Below are 11,144 nucleotides of genomic sequence, written 5' to 3'. Positions count from 1 at the left end.
AGGAGGAGAAGGGGATGACAGAAGATGAGATGGCTGGAATCATCAATGACTGGATGGACATGAGTCTGAGCAAGCTCCAGGAGACTTGAACTGAACTGAACTGAACTGTAGCCAGTTTGCAGAAATACCTTGTACTTTGTGTGATTTATATATATATATATATATATATATATATATATAATATATTTAAAATGTGGTTCTATGTGGGTATAGGTTTTGTATATGAAAAATAAACCTATACATTCTAATATGACTGGAGGAAAAATGAAGTCATTATATGACAACTTAAAGTAAAAGGAAGGTGAAGGATCTAAAGCTGGAGATTCAACCCCAGCAAAGGATGGTTTGATAAATTCAGACAGAAGTTTGGCTTTAAAAAAGATGTCTAAATAACAGGATAAGTAGATTCTGCTAACCAAGATACAACAGAGAAATCCAAGACATCATTAAAAAATTGTTGAAAAGGAAGGATATCTGTTGGAACAGGTTTTTAATGCAGATGAGTGCATGCAAAGTCACGTCTGACTTTTTGATACACCATGGACATAGCCTGCCAGGCTCCTTTTTCTGTGGGATTCTCCAGGTAAGAATACTGGAGTGGGTTGCCATGCCCTCCTCCAGGGGATTTTCCTGACCCAAAGATTGAACCTGAATCTGTTATATCTCTTGCGTTTGCAGGTGGGTTTCTTTACCACTAGCAGATAAATGTGCCTTATTCAGGGGCCGGGGAGGGGGGAATGACTTGAGAGACATCTATTAGTAAGGAAGAGAAGTGAGCACCATGATTTAAGGCAGCAAGGGGTAGGTTAACTCTAGTATTTTGTGAAAATGCAATTGGGTTTATGATAGTGAAGGAAGCAAGATAGGAAGGAAAGATAAAAGTGGGGAAGTATCAGAAGAAATCTGTTCTACAATTACTTAGCTCTCTGCTTTGGGACAATTCCTGATTGCAACAGAAAGCTAGAGTCACTGCAGTTCCTGACAGTGTTGGGGAACAGCAGACGCAGAGATGAGAGCCAGAGGGAGGTGAAGTAACCACCATTTGAAGGAGCTGAGCAGAGTGGAACCCAGAAGTTCATGTCTGGGCCACTGTAATTTTATAGCTGAGAGCAGCACTCAACATAAACAGAGAAAGACTAACAGAGGCTTTCCAATAGCAACTACGATAAAAACTATGGAGTTGAAAATGAGAATGAGAAAATAGAGAGCAATGAGAAAATGAGAAAATAGGTAATAAGAAAATAGAAATCAAGCATTCTTGGAGAAAGAACAATGCTCCAGGACATTTTGTTCTGACTCATTTGAAATAAATGGATGATTTTAACACTGCATTTACACCTTTGATATCCAGCTAAGACAAAGCAAAGGCCTGAACCTTAAAAGCAAGAGCCATGCCTTGATCGCATGTACCTGCTAACTGAAAATTGGCACTTTCCATCTACCTCTACAAGGATTAAATAATGAGTCATGGCAGATGCTGACCTTCAATATCCCTGAAAGGATTTCAGGGCAGAGATCAGAAATGAGGCAACCTATACTCTGGGAAAAACTGGCAGAACAGGTCTTCAGATAGTGAAATATTTTCAGGAGAAAATTTTATGAGCCTATTTCTTGCATCTCCTCATATCTAGAAAAGCAGTAAAATCATGTACAGTGATGTTTGTGCCTCATGACTAGCAGCAACCCTCTGCAAAAAATTGTATACTTGATTGCATACACCCCACCCCTCTCATAGACCTTTCCCCATCTTTTTGGAACAGTTTCTCAGAGCTTCCTGAAATGCTCTCAAGCCGTAGTCCTCATATTGCCCAAAATAAAAATGTAATTCACAACTCTCATTCTGCTTTTTATTTTTCTTTCTTTTTTTTTTTTTTAGTAACATACCCTCTTCACTATATATATATATATATATATACACACACACATACATACATTGCTTCTTGAGAGCAATTTCCCAGAGCTATCTGAAAAGCTGTTTCTCGACAGCCTATAGTCCTCACAAAGTCCCCAAATAAAACTGAACTCATAGTTTTTTACTTTTGTCTTTTTTTGTGTGTGTGTGTGTTTTTTTTTTTTTTTTCAGTCAACACCTCTTGAGGCAGGAGTTAGAAGGGCCCCAGGATGAACAGTTTCTCCCCTGTGCACAGAAACTCTATGACAGCAAAATCTTCAAAAAAGCAAGAGGATGGATGAGACTGGGCACTCCCCAAATAAGCGCTAAAAGACTAAATATTTCTTATCCTCAAACTTAAGGATACCTCCCTGACTACACATGTGCCAAAAGTTTCCTTGGAGGTCCAAAAGGGAGGGAGTGCCACCCCGTAGTAAGTGATACCAACCTATCCATAGGCCTCTTCAATAGAATCCACCTTGGCTACATGATGCTCACTCACACAGGGGAGGACCCTGAGATAAACCAAATATGGATTCAGAACCAGGCAAAGCAAGATAATTGGTCAACAGAAACCCAGAAAAATGCCCCATAAAAGTGATTCAAACTACTGCAAAGGCAAGACTCTATGAATCCAACATTTTGTGTCTATCCACAAGTACTGTTTTTTTCCTTCTAATAAACACTTATTTGTTTTACTTCCTTCTGTCTGTATGTGGAAATTCATTTCTATACAATTGACAGGCCAGGGCCTTGTCACTGGCTACTGGTCTAGTGACTAGGATTCCATATTCTCACTGCCACAGCTTGACTTCAGTCTCTGGTTGGGAACTGAAATCCTGCTTCAAACAGCTGCAGACTGAGGCCCCCTGAGGCTGAGGCAGGAAGCAAATGGGCCCCCCAATCAGGGTAAAGCTTGATTTTCAATAGGTTCATGCTCTGACAGAAACTCCAAGACAGGACTAGCAGAGCAAATAAGGAAGGAGGCTGGACTCTGCACAGACTGCTCTGGTCAGGGCGCAGGTTGGAATTTCCAGACATGAGACAGAATGAGAGGGAAATAAAGTTTATTAGAGTGGGAGATGCTGTTACAACAGTGGGCTAGCTCAAGGGAGAACAGACGTTGAACAGGGGTCCTTACCTTAGTCCACTTGTATAATCAGGGTACAAGGGGTTGTACTTGCAGGTCATTTGCTGATTGGATGAGGCATGTATACTGGGTGAAGGAAGAGTAGGGCAAATATCTTCTCCCTATGGGGTTAGAGGGGAGACGGTTTATACTGTTCCATTAGTAGTTACAACATGGAGGATGGAAGGATGATAAGGGTCTGCTTTTTCTGTTCCTACATTCCAAGACCCTCCTTGGTTTTATCTGCTCTTTCATCTTTGGGTCACCACACAGACCACATATTTCTCATCCCCCAAATCAGGAGAACTCCTCAACCATACAATGCACAGAAAAGGCCCCTTGGAGGCCAAAGGGGAGTCCTTTTAAGGGATGTTCTACCCATGGGCTTTTGCAGCAGAATCCATCTTGGCTAAGAGATTCATACACCAAGATTCATCCTCCCATAAACATGGGAGGATCCTAAGATACAACAAATATGGACTGTGAACGAGGCAAATCATAAGGATTGGCCAAAGGAAACTCAGAAGAAATTGCCCATATGAGTGATATAAACTGCCATGTGGGAGCAAGTCAGGGATTCTCTCTCAGTCTGCCCAAGTGTCTATCCTCAGGTACTGTACTCTTTTTCCTCCTCATCAATACTTTGCTTCACTACTTTTGTTAAGAGATGCACACTGATTGAAACCGCCCACCCTGGCCAGGCACCATAGTAACTATTTGCATTAGCTGTTTTATGACAGGAGATCCTGATAAGGAATACGGAACTAATAAGCCACTACCAATCGGAAGAGTTTAGGAAAGGTTGAAAGGAGACACCGCGTGTCCATCCACTTCCCAGAATCCCTCTCGCTAGCATCCATCTTGGCTGAGCCATGCGTTCACCACCAGGAAAGACTCTGAATTAGAGTGATTGGCCAAAGACCACCCGGAAACTAATCCCATCATCATAAAACCCGAGACTGCAGAGCTGTTCTCCTGGGTTCTCTTACCCTACTGCTCTCCATCCGGGTTCCCTTTCCCAATAAAATCTCTTGCTTTGTCAGCAGATGTGTCTCCTTGGACAATTCATTTCTGAGTGTTAGACAAGAGCCCAGTTTCGGGCCCTGGAAGGGGTCCCCCTTCCTGCAATACTTTCTGTCTTTGTGGAAATTTCCTTCTGCAAAGTCGCAGAGGTAGGGCCCTTGTCACTGACCACTGGTTTAGTGGCTAGAATCTGGTGCTTTCACTACAGCGACTCAGCTCCTCTCTGGCTAGGAACTCAGGCCCCGCTCCAAGCCATTGCAGGCCGAGGCCACCTGAGGTCAAGACTAGAGACTCTGTGTTCTTGCTTCTTCTTGTATAACTTAGTCCCTCTCTATAGGTGAGATGGGGACTAGAGAGAGAGGAATACCTTCTCTTCTTTTTCTGGTCAGGACTTTCCTCTGGAGAGTGAGCCTTCATTATGGAAAAGGCTCTAGAACTATTTCACAAGGATTACTCTTTCCATCTCCCTGCTAGAGACACTGGGGGTCATTGAATCTTTGAGAATCTGGTACAGTTCCTAAAAGTAAAGCCAATAAAAGAGCAGGGCATCTTTAAGATGGTATCTCCTAGATGTCTCATTGTCATGCTGGTACACTATTGGCCTCCAGCAATTTGTCAAAATTCTTTGAAGTGTTTCTACCAGTTTATACTCCAGGTCTCCACTACAACTCCAGATTAGTCTGTTTATTTTAAGGTGGCAGCATTCCCTGAAAACTCAGGTCTCTAATGTGTAAGTGAGGAAAAATCATTTTTCCTCTACCCTTCTGAGTTCTTGGTTGACATCCTTTTTAATAAAAGACAAATTAATAAAGAGAAATAAAATTTTATTATAATAAATACCTTACATATGCATGTGTGAATAAAAACTATTGGCTGTTTTATCAGTAAATAATGTTGTGTACTTAAAGCTATGGCATTACAGACTCTGAAGATGAGTACTAAGGGAACACAGGATGGAAAGAGAATGCTGAAGCCACTCCCAAGAGTGTATACCCTGACGAGATCCTGGATGAGACAGCACAGGATACTGGCTCCAGATAGCAGAGGTTCATCTCCAAGCAATGATTTCAATGAGCCCAGACTTTGCATCCTTCCAAATACAGAAAAGCACTAGATTCATTAACTTGAGATGTCTGATTTTCTTTGATTAACAGTAATCTTCTGATGTTCTGACTACCTGATCTTTTTTTGCAAAACTCCTATATATCCTGGCTTCCCACCTCTACTCCTCACCTTCTTCTGAATAGTTTCTCAGCATTATCTAAAATGCTGTGTCTCCAGCTTGAAATCCTCAGAATATCCACAGAATAAAAAGTAACTCTCAACATTTAGGTTGTGCATTTTTTTTCAGTCAACACATGAGAGACACTTAAGGAAAGTGCATAACTCCCTGAGACAGTCAAAGCCATCACTTTAAATATTATCCTCAGTTAAAGACAAAAGAAATATATTAAAGGCAGGGAGGGAAGCAATTAAGTCAGGTGAGAGGAGGAAAAGCTTGGTAAACAAAGGTTGCTAGGCAAGCAGGTAAGTCTCTCAAGTGAAAAAGTTGTCCCTGGTAATAGCTCTCTTCCTGGTACAGGCCCCTTTCTAATGTAAATTGCCTTTATAAATGTAGATTTTCTTTACAAAAGGGTAACTTCTACTCTGTTTTCAGAGGGTCCCCCCCCCTCCCTGCTATGCACTTTATCAAAAATAATCAGCTCAAAATAATCCTTATGCCAAAGAAGTATATTTGGGGATTGCATATTCTTCTACTTTTCAAATGCATCCAAGAAAAATTGTTTTTCAGACCACGCATATGTCAGAGCTGGAACTGAACTCTTAATTTTCAGATTTCATTTTCCAATTGACTGCTATTCATATATAGAAATATGATTGATTTTTTAAATAACCTTATATATGCAACATTGCTAAATTAGTTCTAATACTTTGTATTTGTTGAAGCCACTGAATTTTCTATGTATGCAAACATGTTTTCTGAAAGCAATGGGAGTTTTTCTTTAAATCTACAGCTCAGTGATTTTAAAGCTGATATCTGGAGAATGAAAAGTTTAGGAGAAATCAAAGGTGAAGATGCCAAATTTAAACAGTCTTATGGTCTTATGTGGGACAAATATTGGAGGAGAGATCTCAGGCTTTGAATCTAACTCTGAAAGTCTAGACCAGATTTTCTAAAACTAACATTGTATTCTTAATCTCAGGTTGCATTATAATTATTTGTTCCCACTTTAAGAGGCTTTCATAAACAAAAGTAAATAATTATAACAATTTTCCAGTTTCTCAAATAATTAATATCATTTAATTCACAATATTATTTAGTTAAGAGTACTGGAGTGGGGTGCCATTGCCTTCTCGTTAGTTAATAATAATCAGTGTCAAATTGAGGTAGGAGGTAGTTGCGCCATCACCCCTCCTCCCCCCATGCCCATCCCTGCCCTGGAGTAAGCAGCTGGAGTTTGTTGCCTGTGGACAGAAACTCCAAAATATCAATTGCAAAACAATGGAAAGAGGAGGCTGGGCCCTGCCCACAGTAAGAGATAAGAGATCAAGTGTTTCTCATTTTCTAAGTCAAGGAGAGGACCCTGACTAGAAAGCTCCTTGGAGATCAAACTAGGAGTGATGTCAACCTATCCACTGGCCTCCTTGCTGGAATCCATCATGGCTGAGAGATGCATCTGCACACAGGGGAGGACTCTGAGATAAACCAAACATGGACTCTGTTCTGTTCTGTTCAGTCGCTCAGTCGTGTCTGACTCTTCGCAACCCCATGAATCGCAGCACGCCAGCCCTCCCTGTCCATCACTAACTCCCGGAGTTCACTCAGACTCACGTCCATCGAGTCAGTGATGCCATCCAGCCATCTCATCCCCTGTTGTCCCCTTCTTCTCCTTCCCCCAGTCCCTGCCAGCATCAGAGTCTTTTCCAATGAGTCAACTCTTCACAGGAGGTGGCCAAAGTACTGGAGTTTCAGCTTTAGCATCATTCCTTCCAAAGAAATCCCAGGGCTGATCTTCAGAATGGACTGGTTGGATCTCCTTGCAGTCCAAGGGACTCTCAAGAGTCTTCTCCAACACCGTACTTCAAAAGCATCAATTCTTCGGTGCTCAGCTTTCTTCACAGTCCAACTCTCACATCCATACATGACCACAGGAAAAACCCTAGCCTTGACTAGGTGGACCTTTGTTGGCAAAGTAATGTCTCTGCTTTTGAATATGCTATCTAGGTTGGTCATAACTTTCCTTCCAAGGAGTAAGCGTCTTTTAATTTCATGGCTGCAGTCACCATCTGCAGTGATTTTGGAGCCCAGAAAAATAAAGTCTGACACTGTTTCCACTGTTTCCCCATCTATTTCCCATGAAGTGATGGGACCGGATGCCATGATCTTAGTTTTCTGAATGTTGAGCTTTAAGCCAACTTTTTCACTCTCCACTTTCACTTTCATCAAGAGGCTTTTTAGTTCCTCTTCACTTTCTGCCGTAGGGTGGTGTCATCTGCACATCTGAGGTAAATCACAATGACGGGTCAAAGGAAACCCTGAAGAAATACCCCATAAAAGTGATTCAGACTATCATGTGGGCATGACTCCCTCTCTGACCCTGCCCATGTGTCTATCCACACATATTCTTTTTCCTCCTAATAAACACTTTACCTGTTTCTCTACTTTCCAACTTTGTGGGAATTCTTTTCTGCACAGCTGATGGGCTAGGACTTTGTCAATGGGCCAGGGCTCCAGTGACTAGGATTCAGCACTCTCATTTCTGAAACCCGACCTCAATCTCTGGCCAGGAAAAGAAACCCTTCTTCAAACCACTGCAGGCCAATGCCACCGGAGATCAAAATCACAAAGCTAGAAAAAATGCACTAGTGAGTTTGGTGCCCATTATTCAAGGGGAAGCATTCCATGGATTGCAGGCAAACAGTGCCTCACAAGCAGTGGTTCATTCTTCCTTAGGCATTTTGGGCAAGAGTGAGTTTTACAGAGGACTAGAAGGGGTAACATGAGAACAGGCCATGTTTGGCTAGGGTTGCATATCTTACCTTATTTTAGAGAGATCAAGAGCAAAGAATAATGGAGCCCAGAGTAGGCCTGGCATTTAGGATTAGATAACTGTATAGACTGTTTCTGATCAAGTAGAGCATTTAAAGTAACATGAAAGTTTGGTTTGCTGATATTCTACCTGGATCAAGAGGAGTCCCTTTTAAGCCTAAAAATTTATGTACACACCAGGAATGTTTAAAGATAAAATCTTAATGCAGAAATCAAAAGAAAATCAATGAAAATGGACATAGAATACAGGAGTCAAATACCATTCTTATAAGAAATGGACTTTATAATATCAATGACTAATAAATAAGGTGACAAAATATGTAGTCTTATTAAAAAATTGGATACTATATAAAAATTCACATGTATATTTAAGAACCACAAAAATCCAATAACTGAAAATAACATCTTACCTGAGGGTTTAGATAACAGGATGGACAGTGTGAAAGAGAGGAGTAGTTTATTACTCATATAAATCAGCTATTCTGATTGAAATATGATAGAAATAAAAGAATTAAAATACAGAAAAAAGAGCACATGCTCAAGATATGATAAAGAGAAACAATTGTCTATAACACAGATATGTTTCCTGTCTAAAAACTCTTCAGACTCCAAGTTCATGAAAATAGTCAACTAAGGTTAAAATTTTTTTTTTCATAAAAAAATACATGTCCATCTTTATTATTGGAGTAGAATCACTTTGCTATATACTTTCTATATTATACACATATTCTTCTTGACTTGTCTATGTATGTACATGTGTATAAATAATTTTAAGACATACCCATGTAGATACATATGACTAATATACACATATAATTATGGAAAATTTACAGTAGTCAATTTTACAATCATTTAGTAGCTGCACACAATTAGTGTTCACAGAACTACAACTGTCTATATGGTTCCCTTTCCCCCACTCCTCAAATATCATCTGAATTACTTTTCACTGATAATTTTGAACAAATACTATCATTTTCCTATACAATTAACTGATCATTTTTTACTATATCTCATTATAAAATATTTTACTATTTTAGCTTTAGAAAAGGTATACAATTTAATTCCACTTAATTTTTGATTCCTAAAACATACAATTCATTTTTTTAATCAGTTTAGTGCAATTATTTGGTACTGCAGTTTTTGAAGGTTAACGAACCTGAGTCAAACATTCATTCAAATGCCTTTTTTAAAAAGTAAGACATAAACAAGATGTTTTGCTGAAGCATGTAAAACAGCCTCAAGGTACCCCCTTCTAATAAATATCTGATAAATAACTCAGTGGCTGAGAGTAAAGCACTTCACACAAATCCACTGGACTGCCTGAGTAGTCCATTCTTGAGCAGCATGGAAGACAATGAGGATCTAATACTCCCCAACTCCCCATGGAAAAAAGGTTTACAGGCTTCTGGACCCTAAATGTAAGATTACACTTACATGAAAGGCCTGTGAAGTACCTAGGAGTCCCTTCATTTTCATGTGAGGTTTCAGATATGCTAGCCTGTGTACCAGGGGTTTTGTGATCTGTCTTAAACTTGTTTCCTTTATTAATACAGAAAACTACTTAGCAGCATCCTTTGAATCCTCTTTGCTGATTTAAAACTTGCCAGACCATGTGTGAATACAGGCAAAAACCTCGTACCTAAATCAGAATATTCTAATTGGATTAAGAATTCTTTTGTGAGAAGGAAAGAAGTAAAAGCTTTTGGACTGTTGAGTCATTTCATAGAGAAAAACTATGCTTTCAAGGAAAAACATTCAGTGAATTTTGATCTTCAACTGGATGTTAAATTTTGTTAAAACCTCCAAAGATGCAAAACTAAATGGCTCAGCAACAAAAACAAAGGGTAAAGAAATGATCTTAATAAGCCATATCAAACTATTGTACCCTTGCTAAGAGATAAACGTGGATAAACTTATTAAATTAGACTGACTTCCCAAAAGAATGAATTGATGTGCCATATTCGTAGTGGAAACATACAAATCACTTTCTAAAACCTTTCTCCTTTACTTTTTCTTAATAAAGAGGAATTATTATTCATTGTAGATAAAACCATACTAAACAAATTCAAAATACAAATTTTTGGTAGGAAACAGCAAGAAAATCTAAGTTCAAATGTAGTCTAGTTTTTACATAATTTTATATATTTATAAATTTATCAAAATAGTCTTTTAAAGTTCACAATACATACATAATGTAACACTGTACATGTAAATGTAATAAATGTATTTCCAAAATACATTAAAAATAACCTTCCAAAATACCAAATTCAACATGAAACCTGTCTTAAAAAGTTGACATCTCCATAAACATAGTTTCAGTGCATTTAGAGTAGTCATTAACCAGAGTTTTCTGGTTTCAAGTCTCATGAAGGTCTTATCTGAGTGCTCTCTTTAATTTAAGGTGAAAAGGCAGAGATATTCTTCCAGCAAGCAGTTGTTTTCTCTCTACATTGCTCATCCAGATGAGGAAACTGCATGTAAGAGTGGAACAGCTTTCACTGGAGTGGCAAGGCCTGAGTAATGAACATATTCAGACTGAAGGGAGGGGATTGATTTGCTCAGGAATCTTGCTGAGGAGGAAGACAGGCAGGTGTAGGAGGGCTGGAGGGAGGTGGGATGCTCCTCGGTGGTCTTAGTGCCGTGGGGGCCTGGCTGGCTGCTTGGGGCACTCCCACTGCCAAACAAAATAAAAAATTACAAAATTAGTTCATGACATCAAGATAAAGAAGCAAACATTTTTATAGATATATTATGGTAGGCTTACTGAAAATTAGAATAAAGAAAACTATAAAAGATGACCAGAAAAAAATAAAAACAAAATATTGTTAAAAAAAAAAAAAAGACCATATACTGGCAATTGATTTTTCAAAAGAAACAATGAAAGACACAAGCAATGGAATTCAATGAATAGTCTTCTAAATAATCCATGGGATACAGAAAAAAAATAAAAATTATTCATAATAAATGATAATAAATATACAATAAAACAGTTTATATCAGATACACCTTAAGTCATATTTAGAAAAAAGTATATAGTGTTAAACTGATGA

Source organism: Bubalus kerabau, chromosome 3, assembly GCF_029407905.1.
Source record: "Bubalus kerabau isolate K-KA32 ecotype Philippines breed swamp buffalo chromosome 3, PCC_UOA_SB_1v2, whole genome shotgun sequence".
NCBI classification, from domain to species: Eukaryota; Metazoa; Chordata; class Mammalia; order Artiodactyla; family Bovidae; genus Bubalus; species Bubalus kerabau.
This window is presented reverse-complemented; position numbering follows the sequence as displayed.